This window comes from Equus asinus, chromosome 7 (genome assembly GCF_041296235.1).
Source record: "Equus asinus isolate D_3611 breed Donkey chromosome 7, EquAss-T2T_v2, whole genome shotgun sequence".
Classification (NCBI taxonomy): Eukaryota; Metazoa; Chordata; class Mammalia; order Perissodactyla; family Equidae; genus Equus; species Equus asinus.
The window spans coordinates 94,184,651-94,203,163 of NC_091796.1; the positions used below are offsets into that span (position 1 = coordinate 94,184,651).

Genomic DNA, 18,513 nt, shown 5'->3' on the forward strand with positions numbered 1-18,513 from the left:
AAATTTTGAATAATTTTTGGTTCCATTTGCAAACTTTTAAAATGAAGCACTTTCAAATAGTCTAACTTTTTTACTTTAATATGTTAAATTCCTCTTTAACTATTTTATGTGACTTAACAATTACAAAGCCAATCTAACTCCTTAAAAAGCCTTTTGACTACCAGCATTGGTTATAAGAAATGTGTCATTTTACATACTTATTGGTTATAAGAAACAATATATTATTTTATATTGATCCTCATTATTTGTGGATGTAATATTTGCAAATTAACCTATTTATTTGTAGCTCCAAAATCAATATTTTCAGCCTGTTCAGGGGCATTCTCAGGCATGTGAACGCACAGAGCACAGAAAAATTTTGACCACCTGCCCAGGGAGGTCAAAGAAAGCGATGCTCCTGCTATAAGCAAGTCTCTTTTCTGCCATCTATGTGGTCCATATTTTTTCATATTTTTGTGCTTTTGTTGGTGATGTTTCGTTTAAAATGGTTCCCAAGCACAGTGCTGAAGTGCTGGCTAGTGTTTCTAAGTACAGGAAGCCTGTGATCTGTCTTATGGAGAAAATAGTTGTGTTGGATAAGCCTCACTCAGGCTGTTTGTTCACGGCTGTTGGCCATGCATGAGTTCAATATTAATGAATTAATGATTAATGAATCAACAGTGCATGTTAAATAAGACGTCTTTAAACAGACACACACGTTAAACGAGGTTATGTATTGATTTGCTGATGAAAATGTTGTGATCAGAGGCTGACCACCTAACCCTCTATTTCCCCTAGAAATCACAGCTCAGTATTCATGACGTCAGTGTTCATGGTAACTTATATATAGAACATAACTACTGGGAATGTAGGAATCCACGATACCTCCAAAAGGAAAAAAACTGCCAAATAAACTATGACACGCCATTGGTTGAAAGACACATCTCGATTATAGCAATAAATGTGTCTCAAAGTATGAAAAATGTCTTAGAGGAGATAAAATAATTGATAAATATTTGATAAATAATTGATGAATTGATAAGGAATGCTTATAAATCTGTTGAGTTTAGCCTATAATTAGAGGGACCTTTAATTTTTCTTGAATTTTCCATCAGTGAGCACAAATTTAGGACTGATTTTGACTCAAAATCATAAATCTAAATCAACTTATTTAATTACACAATTTAATTTGGAGATATCATACTAGGCCAAATTCTATTAAAATTATAATTACAAAAAATAACCCGCTGTGCAGCTTCTTTCACAATATACATTTTCTTTTTTTTTTTTGAGGAAGATTAGCCCTGAGCTAACATCCACTGCCAATCCTCCTCTTTTTGTTGAGGAAGATTGACCCTGAGCTAAGATCTGTTCCCATCTTCTCCCATTTTATATGTGGGACACCTGCCACAGCATGGCTTAATAAGCGGTGTGTAGGTCCATGCCCAGGATCTGAACCAGTGAGCCCCAGGCCACTGAAGCGGAGGACACAAACTCAACCTCTATGCCACTGGGCCAGCCCCAACAATACACATCTTAAAAATCACATTTTAATTTTAACTGTGTAGCTTACAATAGAATGTGTCTTGGATTTGGTGAAATCCGGTATTGTCCCAAATGCCCGGAAGTGCCCTGTGCACCCTTGCTCGCTGATATGTTTTCACTACTCCCCAAGGGCTCAACGCTCGGTCTTTGTGGTCTTTCCTCATACCATCAGACAGAGTTAAATACTGTCTTCTTTCTCTCATCCCCACAAATCTATAACAGTTGATTCGTGTCTTTAAAATCATATTAATATATAATTATTTATTTAGATAGATTTTCTTCCCACTGTGTGGAAGAGATGAATCCTTATCTTTGAACCATGAGTGTCTCACAAAGTACACCTACAAAATAAATGTTTCATATGTATTTTTTTCTTCTTTTTTCTTTCCTTATTTTTACACCTGCCATGTACCAGGCCCTGTGCTAAGCACTGAGGGCAAAATGTCAAGTGAGGTTGGCCGTGACTTCCAAGGCCTTGCCGTTTAGTCAGGTAAGCAGAGGGTGCTATGTGAGAACGTCCGAGAGGGTTCAAGTCAGATTGCGATGGTGAGACGGCGGAGTGCGGGCCAGGAATACTGTCCAGGAGAACTCAGTTTGAAGTTTGCATGCGAGTTAAGTGGATGAAGAAGATGTCAGTAGAATGAACTCATCAATTGTGGCTGCTTGTCAAGAAAATCCCGAGTTATCAAAAATTCAATCCGACAGTTTTAAATAAAAGAGATCTATAGTCCTAAATTCATTAACAAATGCAAGATTTAATCAAACACCAAGTCTATATTATTAGAAATATAATTTTTAAAAATTGCTATACTTGTTGAAGAAGTTGTAAAGAATAACGTCTAGGCTTTGGTTTAAATGACTCATGGAAGTAATTAATTTAAGAAAAATTCTAGAAGAGAAGCAGAGTTCCTTCACATTGTTGGTTTGACTTTGGAGGAGTGGGGAGGACGCTAGAGAGGGAAATTGAGAAGCGGGGAGCAAAAAGAGAGAATAAAGCGGTTTAGGGAGTGATTCATAACTTCACCTGAAAAGAAAACGCTTTAACTTTCTATTTGGCTAAAACATTCATCAGAGCTGAAGACTGAACAGCCGCCAGGTCCTTGCCTCTGACTCTCACTATACGGGTCAAGTTGGAGGCGAAGACTCCAGAGGAGCATGGCGCGTGGGCAGAATTTGTACGGCAGTGGTACTCCCACCTCAAGAGAAGGTAGAACCTTAGCCACTTGAAATGTTGTAGGATCACCTGTGCCAACCAAGACCTGAAGACTTGTTAGGGCATTTGGGGCCAGATATGGCTCTCTAGAACACACATCCCCTAAAGCGCAATCTGTGAGAGACACACATGCAAACAATTGCAATAATGTCATAGAATCACTTCCAGGGAGCTGTGTCCAGAGTGGAGGTGGGGGAATAAGGAACATTTCACTCAGTCTGTATATGTCTGGTGTCACTTTGAATGTTCATTAGGAGAGATGATTTAGGAAATCGAGCAAGCTGACTAACAAATTTCTATTTCTTTTGTTTTTTTCCTGTAATTTTGGCTTTGTAATTGTTCTTGTTTCCTATAATATTTGTAGAGGGCACTGCTCTTCAAAATATGGTTTGGGGATTTCCGGAAGGTTCCTGAAACCTTCCCAGCAAGCCCACAGAGGGAATATAGAAGGAGTGAGCCGCACTTCAATGAGAGGACGCCCGTTGTTATAGGCACCATGTTTATGCTTCATTGTAACATTTCATTCAACAAATAATTCCACGACCAGAAATATAGGAATCAAAATTTTTACAGTGTAAATTATTATGCTTGTTGATCCTTAATAATAATAAAGGGCTACGTTTTTAATATAGGAAATAACCAAGACAAATTTCATTAGGTTTAGATTTGCTTACAGTTGGTCTGTGGTGACTGCCCGACACATATTCCAAAAACTATGGAAGCCCTATATGGCCCAAGGGATTTCTATGACCAAAATGATTGATATGGACAGGCCTTAGAACGCTAGAAAAAGAGTTGAATTGATAGCAGAAAGATAAAATATATTTCACAGACATGAAAACAGAACAGCTTTGGAAAATTTTTCTCCTTTCATAACTTTTATAACAGAAGAAAAAACAGATTGACAACTTTTGTCTTCAAAGCCCTGATCCATTAATATGACTAGCTAAATATAAACATCAAACAGATAAAGACGGGGGTGGGAAGAACCATGCTACATTTGTAGAGAAATAAAAGGTTTGAGAGTTAGAACATGCCTGAATATTAAAATTTAATTTAAAGGATGGATAGAGTTAAAAAAGTGCTTTAAAAATAGTGGCCAATAAGTTAAGTTGTTAAATTTAACATTGACCCGTACTACCTCGCTCCTGCCCAGAATTGACATCCACTTTCTCTCTTTTGTGCCTCTGATTAATGCAACATTTATAATACATGGAGAAATAGTGGGTGTGCAGCACTATAATGAGCTGAGGTGCCTAAATCTTGTAAAGATTCTATAACCAGCAGCTAGAAACTAAAATTAGGATGAAATCATTTAAGTCCAAATAATGTAACTTCCCCCAACATCTGTCAAAGAGTTGGCTTTTAATCTTATGATTGGAAATGGGTATTGCTGCGTGAACAGAATTTTCCTGGTTAACTCAGTCATTGTCAGTGCTAAAGTGAATTTTATGGTGATTTTATGGTAAAAGTTCGGTTAATTCTCTGAAGATTCCACCACCCAGAGGCAGAGAAGGCACCTGAAAAGCAAGATGCTTTGTTTTGCTTTGGGCCATTTTCTTTCATCTCTGATGAGCTCTCTAAAAGGGGAGAAGCATTTCTGGCTTCTGCATGGAATGATCGAGATCTTTGCTCTGTAGTGGCTGGAGAGAGTCAGGAAGTTCTCGGAGACCCAGAGATGTTCTCATAGGGATCCTTAGCTTAATTCTTCACTGCTTATCTTTCACCTTATCCTTTTCTCTGCATTCTGCATCTCCTAAAAACCTCCTGGAAGATAAGTAGGACCCAATTAGATGGAGGCACATTACGTTTCTTCCTAAAGTTGTGAGATTAAATACAAGATGCATAGTTAAATATGAATTTCAGGTAAAGAAGGAATAATTTTTAGCCTAAATATGTCACATGCAATATTGGAGACATAAAATTGAGAGGTATTAGTCAGTGTTCTCTAGAGAAAGAGAAGCAATAGGAGATACATATATAGAGAAAGATTTATTATAAGGTATATAGTATATATACAGAGATTTATTGTAAGATATTCTCCTTGTGATTATGGAGGCTGAGGAGTCCCACAATCTGTCGTCTGCAAGCTGGAGAGCCAGGAAACTGAGTGGTGTAGTTCGAAGGCCTGAGTCAGAGAGTTGATGGTGTAGATTCCAATGCAGGTCCAAAGGCCCAAGAACGAGGAGCTCTAAGGGCAAGATCCGTGTTCCAGCTCAGTGGAGCAGAGAGCGTGAATCCTCCCTTCCTCCAGCTTTTTGTTCTATTCAGTGCCTCAACAGATGGGATGACGATGCCTCCCACACTGAGGATGTCACACCACTTTACTCAATCTACCAATTCACATGCTAATCTCTAACACCCTCACAGAGAGACCCAGCAATTATTTTTAACCAGATACCTGGCCAGTCCATGATCCAATCAAGTTAACATTAACTATCACTCAGGTTGGCCTGGTGGCACAGTGGTTAAGTTTAGCATGCTCTACTGTGGCAGCCCGGGCTTCACAGGCCCAGATCCCAGGTGTGGACCTACACCACTTGTCAAACCATCCTGTGGCAGTGACAAACGTACAAAACAGAGGAAGATCAGCACAGCTGTTAGCTCAGGGCTAATCTTCCTCAAGCAAAAAAAAAAAAAAAAAAATTATCATGCTATACTAAAAATTTGTTATTTTTCTGAAACTCGAATTTAACTGTGTATCCTGGGTTCTTTGTTTTGTTTTGTTTTTGTTTTTGTTGCTAAATCTGATAACTTTACGAGCTACATAGATAATAAAGTATGTTTGTGCATTTGGTGACATGATAGTCTCTGAAGTTCACTTGTAGCATATCTGATTGCATTTCTATGGGAAATATTTTGCTTTCCCTATAAAAACAGAATGAATTCAAAGGCAAACTATAAATGATATATAATTATTGTTCATTTTTCATATTATTCATATAATTTCTCCCTCTATTAATTCAGAAAACAAGCAGTTTAATCGGTTCTGACCTCTTTAGATAATATAACTTGATATTATTGGAAATAAAACACTGGCAATGATTCACTGAAATCATAATTGATATTTGTAAATGCCTTCAAGATTCATAGCTGGAAAATATTTCAAAAACCTCCAGTATTTTCATTATAATTTTTTTATTGCCTTAGAAATATCACCTCACCTTAGCTCAGAGAAAAAGATGATTGTTTCAAGCATGGGGGCTGCAAAACTTTCTTTCTCCAATAAGAAATGCAGTTATAAATCATTCATTAAACTTTAATAAATCTCTTTTCCGAAGGTACACTTTGCTCCACTGGGTATCAAAATCTTGTAACAGCTAATTATGGAATATGAAGGTTACATATTTTTCAGCCCAATAGCTTTAAGATGCTAAACAAAAGATCAAAAGATTAGTTTTAATAAAACTCAGTAAACCAAAAAGTGGAAATAACATGGGTGAAGAGGCTTTGAAATGTCAATATGGTTTCTATATGAGGTTTTACTTCTGTTGTAAGTAAACAAGAAAGAATTTAGGCAAGACCAATTTTTACTGGCATTCACTAAATATTTCTCTTAGATTCAAATAGTAGCATAGACTATGTGTTAGCAACAGAGTTTAAAAAAATAGAACCTATTTAATGTTGCATAATTTTGTAGGTTCTTAAATGATTTTCCTTATTTAAAAGTAAAATGTTTCAAGCGTATGATGTTAAATATGCAAAATTTTTATTTTCCCCATAAAAACTGATATAGAAAATAAATTAGAATATTTTTGACAATAAGTCATTGTGTAGAGCAGGCAAATTCATTTATAAAAATCCAGCTGAATTTTGCTTTCAAATTACAGAACCAGAACTTAAAGAGAAAAGTGTTTTGGGTTTGAACTTAAATAGACTAGCTGCAAATAACCATAATTCTCTATAAATGGACTAACATGCTGAGTACAGCTTTATGCCATGCTGGTCCTAGCTCCACGAAAGAGGGCTAAGGTACACTTATCCAGTGGCAGGTCACACTTCAGAGCCTACTGGGTTCTTCCTGACACAATACACATGCCTCCAGCTGGGCCAAGAACAATCTGGAAACAGGCAGAGCGTACAAATTACGGGGAAGAGCCGCCACTCTCCTAACTATAGCCAATCAATGAAAAATAAACACAGATAGGAGAAATGAACTCCTTCCTATTACAAGCTGAATTTATCGCCTTGTCTCTGTTGTTTTGTGAAGGAAATCATCACCTCAGAGCCTTCAGCATTGTCTTCTTACCTCAGCTCTTAGAACGTGGCAGTGCAAAAATGTCCATGCCTACTGGAGAAAGTGAACGGAGCGAAGGAGGAGAGGATGCAGGTCTGCTGGTGTGTAGTGTGAGATAGAGACCAGGTTACACGTTCAAAATGGTTCTCACTCTTTTAAACTCTCTTCCTCTTAATGGTCCTTTGAGTAATACGCCTTTAAGTAAGTCTACTCTCAGTATCATCCAAAACCAAAATGGTAAGATAGCTGAGAAAACACTTAAGCCACTGAAATCAGTGTTAAAAATTCATTTAAAATGTATCTGATATTTTTAAATGAATACGGTATTACAACATCGCATTGAAATTATATGTTTAATTTTCCAAAACCACAAAATGACTTACCAGAGGTCAATACACTTTTTCTCTTTTAATAAAATTGTGTTGATAAGTTTTTAGGAAAGATGTTGCTTGTTCTCTATTTCTCTTCCTGTAGATTTTATAGAAATGAATAATAAAAATAGAATGACTTTGACTTCAGCTAAAATTCCTTTTGCTAATTAAAATGTAAAAATGTACATACATATAATTTAAGGCTTTGTGAAACTGATCCTTCTAAAAGCTAAAAAGGCCACAATAATTCAATGTAAACATGTAGTAATAATAATGTCAAATTCAGCTAACAATACTGTATTGTATACTTAAAATTTGCTAAGAAGGCAGATCTTAATGTTAAGTGTTCTTATGACAAAATAACCCACAGTTTCATACTCTGCTCATCCCCAATGACCCCACACAAATTCTTTCTTTTCCCTGAAGCTTTCCACTTTTTCCTCAGAGCACGTTGCTCATACTATATTTTAACTTATGCTATTGGTGTCCGGGAGAAAGCTTATATTGTACTCATCTTTCTATGACCTGTGGTCCCATTTCACAATACTCTGTGCACAGTACAGGCTAAAATGGTAAACCTTTGGCATCCATCTAATTTAGTCAGATGAGAGATGAAAGGGAGGGGCTTAACACAAAAAAAATATCAAAAAGAAAAAGACAAACTGTGTATGTGCAAAGAAATTATGGCAACAAATTTTTCTCTTCTTTGACCTTGAGAGCAAAAATCCCCGGGATATTCCCAAAGAGAAAATCAATAGAGCTTCCTCTTCAGAGATGCCATGTGGCTGTGCCCCAAGTGGACACTTCAAGGGCAAACCCACTTTTGTAGCTCAGTGGGGTCTACATCCTAGTACTTAGTTCTAAGTACTCACTGATAACAAATATGGGAATCAGTCCTACTGAGCTTTTATCACAGCAAAGCTGTAGGTGTTTACCAGACAAGTATTCCCATGAAATGAGAGCAACTTATAAAAAATAATGGGTATTGAAGAAGTTTCACAACTCAGAGGACATCATGTTATTAAGTTTCACTTAAACTTCTCTTAGGATCGTTTTACAGTCACTTAGACGTCTCAAGTACCCTAGCCACCATCTGGTAATAAAAATGATTTTTGAAAATTTAAATGTCAAATTGCAATGTCATCTTAAACTGGTTAAGAACAAGCATTGGTGCAAAAATGGCTTTTAAAGTTAGAATGACCTCAATATGTGACTTTAAGTAAATCTGATAACCTCACTAAGACTCTGTTTTATCAACTGCAGAATGGAAAAATTAATACCTACATCCTAGGCTTATGTTTATTATTGAATTATATAGCTTCAATGTAAATATTTAAATTATTAATTATATTTATTATTAAGAACATATATTTCGAATATACTTCGTATGTTGTATTTTAGGAGATAATCCTAAAGCAATTATTTTACAGGAAAGTGAAAGTATCTTTATTATCACATTCAGAAAATACGAATTATGCTGCTGTTATAGGTAATCGTTGCAATATATTATCATAAACTTTCAAACAAATGCCTTAAACGCCCTAAATTTCCATTTGTGGTCCATCTCTGGAGAGCTGAGTCTTCATACACTACTGAAGTTGAAAAGAAATTTTCAGATGAAAGAGGTTTTATACTGACTGAGAAAATGGACGGCTGGCTTTTCAAAAACAAACCAAAAACAGATTTTCTGTATTCCAGCCTCTGAGTAAATGGTTTAACTGTTGAGCTGCTCAGTTCAAAGATAATTAAAAGTTACCTCCTTTCTGCCAATTTCCAAATTGGAAAACATACGTGGCAATACTTAGTAATAAGAGCTATGTCGAAGGTTTTAAAAAATAGAATACAGAAAGTCGGCTGGATTTTATGTGTCAGAATAAAGTTTTGATGTCATAAAGTGCACTGATACTTGCCTTTACTTCAGCAGGATGGGAAACTGCTTCTGAGAGAGAGAGCATGAAAGAGAAAGAGAAGCAGATACAACAGGAAATCAGGGTCAGAAAAAAAGAGGTATGAAAAAGAAATTGAAAAAAAATTTACCGTAGTATTAAAATTTGGGAGTTTTTTTCAAAGTTGATAGTAACTCAATATAATTCTCAGGAATGAAGTTGAGTAACATCATTTGTTCATCCATCCATTCATTCATTGTTGTCACCAACAAATGCCCAATGTCTTCTTTGTGACAGGCACTCTGCTAGGCCTTGAAGATACAGGGTCTAAGAGAGATGAGATGGATGAGAGCACATGAGACCATATGGCCAAGCACCCCTGCAGATGAATGCACACTGAGTTTATGAGTTCATAGGAGAAAGATATCTGCTTGGGCAAGCCAGACGGTTTTAAGTCAAGTTCATGTAAAAGACCAGGGTAAACATAGGATGCTAATTCCCTTCCATATCCTGTAGCTATTAACCTAACAAGAACATTCAACCATGATTAAAGCTTTTCCACTGGCCACATTTTCTTCTTATGCCCTCTTGCAAAAATTGAGGAGATAGATGACCAATTATATCATCAAATCCACGACCACCATCCCACCTAATCCATGAAAGATGGGGCTCTAGAGTGCTTTCTAATCTGTTTTCATGGAGTCTTAATAGTTCAGAGGATGGGTTTCCACCACTTCCTTTGCATGATAAGTCCAAGGAATAATAAATTTTTAAGTCAGGAAGTTGATCCAGACATAAATCTTCATTAGGCTTTCTTTGCTTTACATGAACTTGTGAACATATGAATAATGCATTTATTTGCCTAGGGATACGTATGTCACAAGTCACTATTCTTTTGATTGGAATAATGCTAGTCTACTTTCTTGCCAGGCTTAAGGAGAATCAAATAGCAGATACTGTAGATACTGTTAGTCCCACCTACAGATATTTCACAGTTAAGACCCATTTATCCTGGAGACCATAAATATGCAAATCTGCTAACTCCATAGGAATCTACCTAGACACATTAGAACAGTATCTGTAAGGCATAGAGCCTGACAACCATAAACCTTCAGATTGAAGAGAATGTGCTCTTTTGAATCATTTCTATGATTATATTACCCTATAATATCTTTTTATTAGCTTCTGAATCTGATATTTTCAAGTAGCATTCATTAATTCTATGGATATGTATTGAATATAAATAGTCTCCTTCCTCATGAACCTTACAATCTAGAAAGAGAGAGATGTTAGTCAAAGATTCACATAAATATATGTAAAATTACAACTATAGTGAGTGTTTCAAAAAGAGAGTAAGTGGTGCTAAGAGAGGGTATAGTATAATAGGGAGGAACTCGTTTAGTGCAGGATCTCTCAAGAGGGTTTCTAAGGGAAGTGACATAAGGGTAAATAGGAGTTAATAAAGGGAATAGAGAAAAGGGATGAGCATGCCAATCAGAGAGATCAGCACATATAAAGGCCTTGTGGGTAGAGAGAGGGAGGTACAATCGTGAAACCTATAGAAAGTCAGTGTGTCTGAGGTGCAGAGAGTATGGTGTTAGATTAGAGATTGTGTAGCCCCCACACCATATGAGTGTTTTAGAAGGGGAGATGACATGATCAGATTTGCATTTTAAAGAGGTTATCTAGCTGTAGTGCAAAAAAAGATTTTGAGTGGTGAGGTGTGAATTCTAATATGAAAAAATTTAGGATGTTATTGCAATAGTTCAGGCGAGTGATGACAGTAACTTGGACTAATTTAGTGACCCTGAAAAATAACAATAACAAGAATTACAGCAAACATTTACTGAACGCTTACTTTGTAGTAGGGAGAGAAATGAGATGCTTCAAGAGTTTTTTTAGAAGATAAGATTGACAGATTTACTGATAGATTGCAAATGGGTGTCTAAAGAGAGGAAGGTGTTCAGAACACAGCTAATCATCTGATTTGTAGGCTTGTAGAACGATGGTGTCATTTATTGACCAGGAACTAGTATGATGAGTCTTCTGTCTACGTACATAATAATAATTCTTAACATCAAACAAATTATGTTTTGAAAAATGCCAATAGAATGGTCCAGTGATTTGTCATTACATCAACAGCAAAGCCTCACTCTGTTTGGTGAACTTAAAGAGTGAGTGGCAATAATAGGATGTGGAATTTCTAGGCAGCTGTCATTCAACACTTTCCAAATTTTCATTAGTGTTAATCATATTTTTCATCCTTCTCCAACAGTAATGATTTATATAAGTCACACCTTTTCTCAGACTTCTCATACGCTATCAACATGGTAAATATTTTTTTAAGTTCTAAGTAAGTGATTTTTCTAGAGTTTATAAATGTAGGAACTTAAAATCTCTCTTTGACTAAGAACAAATAAATCATGATTCTTTCCATGAGTTTTACTCATAAGTATAGTGCCTACATTATTCTAGGTGCTATGCTAGAAGTCCAGGGAAATAAGATATTTGATACACCAAACTGGCATGCTAGACTTTCCCTGTTGGGTAGACAGTGTGCATGGAGTTAAAGAAGAACATAGGTCGTGGAGTCTGACTGTCCTGGGTAGAAATCTGTGTGTCAGTGGGGTAGTTATTTACATTCATGCCGAAAGTTTCTCATCTGGGAAATGGGAATGGTAGGCACCACGATCAGCAAGTAGAAACCCTACTTCTCAGGAACGCCTGCAATAACAATGCACAATGCTCAAGACAGTGTCCACGCAGAAAATGTAAGTTGCAGTCATTATGATGTAAGTGCCAGAAAGTAAATGATTAAGCAGTAAGAAAGAAGTATGTCAAAGAGAAAAATGAGTGGGGGGATAAATTTGCCACACAGAAGGTTCTGGAAAGGTTGAGAGAGGAAGCATATCTTACTCATAACTGTATTTCCAGAGGGGTAGCAGATACAGAATAACTACTTATTAAATTGAAACCTCATACCTCAATATGCGGCAGACATTCATATTAAAAACTTCAACATGAGCATTGTTTTGTCCCTACAGTTGGACAGTCTGGAAAATATAACCTGTACATAAGCAGCAAAGCAAAGAAAGTTCTTTCATATGCTGTTGGTTAGGCCAGTAAATACAAGCTGCCATGCTTTCATTTCCATTCACACTTCTGGGGTTTCCAAAGCATCATAAGAAAGTTTACCAGGGTCAATTTAACTGGTACCAACCTCCCCGCTTGTAGCCATCTATAGAGAGGAACTGATGACTATTCCAAGAGAAACTGCACATTTCAGGCTATAAATACCAAGAGCAGAAATCAAAAACTGGTGTCCACTTAATCAATTGTCAATTTCATCTGAGGGTCTTCACATTAAAAGTCTGGATTTTTGACTTCTTTTGAAAAAGAAGGATCTAGTAACATTGGGACTGAATTTCATATTTCCCCCATCACCTGGGACTGAAGGCTGGCCACTAACCCTTTTAGAAAGGCATGCACTCTCCAGAGTTCCTCAGATAGTACCTTCCAGTTTCACTTATCCCATCGCCTGATTGATTGCCGTAGGTATTTGAGATGGAGATTGCAGACTCAAACATCACTGATGTGGATCGCACATCACGAGAATGAAGACAAGTAACATACACTGGAGTAATGCTTCCTTACAGAGGTCACAAAATGCCAGAAATAAAGATCAACAGTTTGAGATACAAGATATAAGGTTAAGCACTGAAATACAACATGAACTTGATGATCTAAGCTTCCCTCTAGCTTTAAAATTCTATAATTTTACACTATGGGGGAAGGAGCAGTGCTTCTATTTAATGAGGTAAGTTTTAAAAATTAGTAAAACATGTTTTCTTAAATATATGCCATCTTCCATTTACTGTGTCACCAACAATTTGTATTGCTTACTCAATATTACGCGACTAATTTACAGATTTGAAATGCAGACAAGTGCACACAATGGTTTTGTGAGATTTTATGCTTCCTTTAGTGGTAAAATAGAATAATATGTGTATCTCCATTTCACTTACCTAAGAGGAAGTTCCTCGTAATCATTTCTTTATATACAGAAGGGAAGATACTGCCGATGAATTTGCAAATGGCACTGTTGAGCTCTTGTGGAGAGAGGCATTACGATCTAATGAATACCATTCAGAAAATATTATTCAGAATCTGATGCTTTCCTTACTGAAATCACAGTGTTGGAGAATAACTGTTCAAAAACAATTCTTGGCTTGTATTGTGTCAGGTGTAACCTTGGCTTTTAAAACCGTTGCTCAATCAATGCGATTTTTTAAAGCTTTCATGTGACAGCTATGTGGAAAGAGGTTTGATTCTTAACTTTTAAAATGTTGCATTTTAAAATTCAACCTGTAAGAGTAAGTTTTTATGGTAAAACTAAGGCAGTCACAAAAAGGTAAATGCCGTATGATTCCACTTATATAAGGTACTCAGAGTAGTCAAAATCATAGAGACAGAAAGTGGAATTGTGGTTGCCAGGGGCTGGGAGAAGGGTGGAAGGGGGAGCTCTTGTTTAATGGGTTTAATGGGATGTTTTATTTTATAACAGTGGTTCCTCATCCTTTCATCCTTTACTATGCATAGCTCTCATGCCACAAAGCCCAAGACTTTATTTCAAGAATTGTGATAACATAATTTATCTGTTAGCCAATCAGTAATATCAAACTCGGTTTTTATAATGCAAGTGAAAGCAGAAAATAAAAATAAGAAATAAAAATGTTTTAAAAGACTCTATAGCCTAATAAAAAGAAGAGTTGATAATGACATTGTCCCTCTAACACACCACTCTTCCAACCCCAGTCCTAAATCTATCTTAAAAGACTTTTGGGGAGTCTGCAGATCTCTGATGGGGAACCACTTCTTTAGCCAATTACAGAAGTTTCAAATGTGTGGGCAAATACACTTAGGCACACTAGGAATTAGTTTTTAAATTACACTTTGTATATTAGTGTCATCTTTCCGAGGTGTATCAAACTGACCTCAGAGTGACAACCACTAAGAATCAGAAGTGGAGCTTAAATGTTTACAATACTCAACATTTCTGTGAAACTGTTGACTTACTCTGCATCGCTAGATCAAAGATAATCATTTAAACTAATGCCAGTTATATATTCAAGCAAATAGTCTGCCCAGGATAGATAATATGCCTCCATGGACAGTAGGTGAGCTATCAACTTCCAAAGGAAAATAATCGTATGGCTACATTTTCAAGAGAATAATTCAGAAAGGTCCTCCAATGCAACCTTTATGTCCTAAATTGTCTTGGTTTATCCGAAAGTTGTTCTCAGGGCACATTGCTTGCCTTGCTAATTCCTGTGGCAACATTGCCAATGCATATTTGACTTGTAGCGAAAAGATTCAGGGGAAATTCAATTTCTATTGCTTACATTTGGGTAAAATTGTATTTTGACTCTCAGCCTGCAAGAAGCTAAATTAGATGTCCCTTGCAACTAATGTTTGAGCTTCACACATCTGTTTAAAAAATTCAGTGTGGAATACAATTAGAACAAAACAGGCTATATAAAAACAAATAAACACTCTTTGCAGGTGTTAGCCAAGTATCTAAATTCACTCACGTATAATTTCTTGGGAGGGATATAAGTTAAACCCCTAAAATTGTTATTCTTTCTGAAATGATTTAAACTCTACACAATAGGCAGGAACACTTTTCTAATGCTTCACCATTTGGGCAAGTGTCTGGTACTAATTTTCAAATGAAGTAGTCCAATTCAGAGCACTTAAACCTGAAATTTATCTATTGTAATGTGGTATATGTTTCACATTTTTGCACAGCTTTCTGCACTAGGTTTCCTTATAGTCCAGAGATAATCTGGAGCTCTCCCATTAGTCATTCTCTAATTCTCCTAGGCTTTGGTGATGACTTCCATCAACTTCCCTGTAAAAATGAGAGCCTGGATCCCTGGACGTGAATCTATGTTGATGTTCTCCTCAAGTGTTGGGTATTCTCACCACACAAGGCTTATGGTGCCACAGAGGACAGAAGAGTCTTTAAGCAGCTTATATTTCCCCTGAGATTCTGGTTAAAAATATCTGCTGAACCGCTGGGTATATTCTAATTCATTTATTGAACCAAGGGGCATTTATCCATTTATGCAGTCATTGATTCTATCATTGAATACGGGCTTATAAGGAATAGATATCAAAGAAGGAAATGGGACCTATGTTCATATTCTTTCTCTCTTTAAGATCCTTGCCCGTAACTCATGGCCATTGTAGCCATTTCTAGAAAAATAAAGTAACAGGATGAAGTAGGCTGACAAGACTAGGTGTCCGTATTTTTCCTCCAAGGCAGAACGGAGATAGCTTGAAGCTGCAAAAATGGAGCAATCATATCCTTCTCCCATTTCAGCCTAAATGTGAATTTCAGGAAGATTCATGTTTGAAATGTTTTTCTTTATATCTTTCTGGGCTTGCTCCAGCACTCTGTTTCTGCTGGGGTTAGTGTACCGACGACAAAGGAAGTTGTCATCTATCTCGCCAAACCCTTTGAAACAGGAGAAATGTGTTACAGTCAACAAAACATGAGCACAAGATAACAACCTGCTAAGATTCTTTGTTTTTTAATGTTTTCTCCGGCAACCACAGCATGCGGAATTGCAAATGAAATTTATGTAGAATAAGCTTTTACTCAAGAAATGCACTTCTGGAGAGGTAATTGCTCTCCATTGCATAAGCAAATCACACCGTCTGTTTATAGGAAGTTACACCTTCAGCAAGGGATGTACGCATCTTAGTTGGAGCGTTCACTACTGAGTCTTAGAAAAGATATACAATAGTCTTGATGTAATACCTGGAGTGGTGTCGAGCTAGACTACAGTCCTTTTTCAAAACCTTGGGGCCAGTTGTGTTTTAGTTTTTTGCTTGTTTGTATTTTGCCACTGTTGTTTCGGAATTTAAAACGACAACGGTATGTGGCTTGTGCAGCATATTACATAACATTTGCAGCAGGCACTGGGGCAAAATCACATGAATAAACACATTGCTATTTCTGCAGGTTTGGGTACGAATAGTCACACCAAGTAGGACAAGTAAGGTCTCTAAGTAGCTTTATGTGTTTTGTCATAAAATTAGTCAAGAAAAAAGTAAATACTTTTTCTGAGATTGGTGGATTTGGAATGACGGATGAGGAAGGATTTTGGATTTGTGATATTAGCAGCAGTATAGTAACTACTAGTCTTATTTTTAAACACTTGCTCCATGCCAGGCAGTTATGGCAAACACTTTGTGTGCACGATCAATAATTCTTATAAAATTTTGCGTGATTGGTATACTGCCCATCTACAAATGAGAAAACTAAGAATCAGACAGGTCGAGTTACTGACCCAAAGTCAGCTGGATCGTGATTCAAATCAAACCTGGTTCCTCATTACAGTGCCTCCCGTTACTACAGTGTTTTATACATCTCCCAGGTGCTACCACGTCCTCCCGGACACAACCATGACATGCACTGAGTGCCAAGGAGTAGGCTGGTAGTAACTCTTTCCAAAAAGTTCCCAAGAACATCACCTGGCACATAATATCACTCAAACTTATTGGATGAAGGAATGAATTGGTTAACCTTATTTTAAAATTCAATATTAAATCATGATGCTACCTTTAAGTAGTTTTCATGCATTAATGAGCTTATCACCAATTCTGCCCACCCAAGCAAGCAAAGCCCCTGCCCCAAGTCCCACGTCTCAGGGGACCCCATGCTTCAGACTGCTGCCTCAGAACTTCCCTTGTCCCACTCCTGAGCTTGGGAGCCACTGAGGCAACCAGCCACCAATGTTTGAAATTTGTGAACCATTATGGAATGGTTCTAACCATTATGAAATTTTAAGTTATTTTTATTCAAATCATATTCTATTTGTTTCTATTATGAACTTGGCCAAGGACAAGAAATATGAGGAACTTTCATGTGAAAAAACAAATTAATGGAAACTATTAAAAGAAAAATCATTTTGCAAATGTGTTTCAAGATCATCTTCATCATCTCTATATTCAAAAGACTGAAATTCTTATCCAGCAAAGCAAGATGTTTCCAGTACTTGACTAAATTTTTTTTAAAAATTTTCTATATGCCTTCCACTTTCTAGGTTCTGTGGCTATAGCAGTGAACAAAATATATTAAAGCCTTACTTTTATGGAGCTGGGATTCCAGTGTAGGAAGACAACCATAGCAAATAAGTAAGTAGATAAAATTTCAGGTAGTGATTAAGTGTTGAAAAAAAAAAAAAAGAAAGGGGATCCTCTTTCATACTCTGTAGTCAGGGAAGGCCTAAAGGATAAGACCTAATAGAGACCTGGAAAAGTAGAAGAGTAAGCTATGCAGATGTCTGAAGAAAGAGTCTTCTTGGCAGAGGAAATAGCATGTGCAAAGGTCTTGAGGTGGGAGTGTACCTGATGGAACATTTGATGCTATCTCTCTTTTAGCTATTGTGTTTTTAATTTCTTTTAGGGGAGGTTATGTTTAAGAAAGGAGAAAGGACAGCATGTTGAATTCAGATTTGAATGGTTCGGTAGAAGGATGATGAAGTAGGAGAGAGAGGACCACAGCAAAGAGAGATGCTTTCAAGGAAACGAGACAGGATCTGATGCACAAATGGAGGGGTTAACTTTGGTTGGAGGACTGATCGCTCATTACCTGTAAAAGGAAGGAAGGCAGAATATGTGGATATAGATCAGGGTAAGGTGATAGATTTGGTGATAAGTATGTGTGATAGATCGTGTGATAAGTATATGTGAAACTCTCTTCTGATGCATTTTATTCCCTCAGTAAAATAAGAAGCAGGCTTATTAATTGCATGCAATGAAAGGGATTATCAAACTGGAGACTTGTGAGGAATGGTGTGAAATGGTTGTCTGAGAGAATGCAACTGCTAGGTTTGATGTTAGGTCATTGTAATGTATTCATAGGTTATTTAGTATTTATCCTGCTCGAAATGGGAATACTTGCATCGCTCTTCAATTTTGAAAATACACAGTTTTTGTATTATCAAATATTGCTTCTCCTCCATTGTGTCTACCATTCTTATTCTAGAACTCCAATTAGACACAAGTTAGAGCTTCTCAGTCTAACACCTTTGTTCCTTTCTACTCTTCACATATTTAAGTTTTGTCTGTCTCTTGCCTACATTCTGGATGAATTTTTTAGCAATAGCTGTCAATTCACTAATTCTCCATCTATATGAAAGTGACAGATTATGCGAGTATTGAGATTTTTTAATAATTTCAATGACTCTATATTTCAAGTTTTATAAGTTT

At 36.7% G+C, this 18,513-nt stretch overlaps 1 long non-coding RNA gene across 1 annotated transcript in view; it reads right to left on the bottom strand.

Annotated features, from left to right (window-relative positions):
- LOC123286879 (uncharacterized) overlaps positions 1-18,513 on the bottom strand; it is a 166,332-nt gene that overhangs the window by 40,826 nt on the left and 106,993 nt on the right. The window contains exons 2-3 of the long non-coding RNA XR_011504885.1: positions 9,383-9,558; positions 7,358-7,442 (exon numbers count right to left, since the gene is read on the bottom strand). This is a non-coding gene — a long non-coding RNA (uncharacterized lncRNA). The remainder of the gene's footprint in view (positions 1-7,357; positions 7,443-9,382; positions 9,559-18,513) is intronic.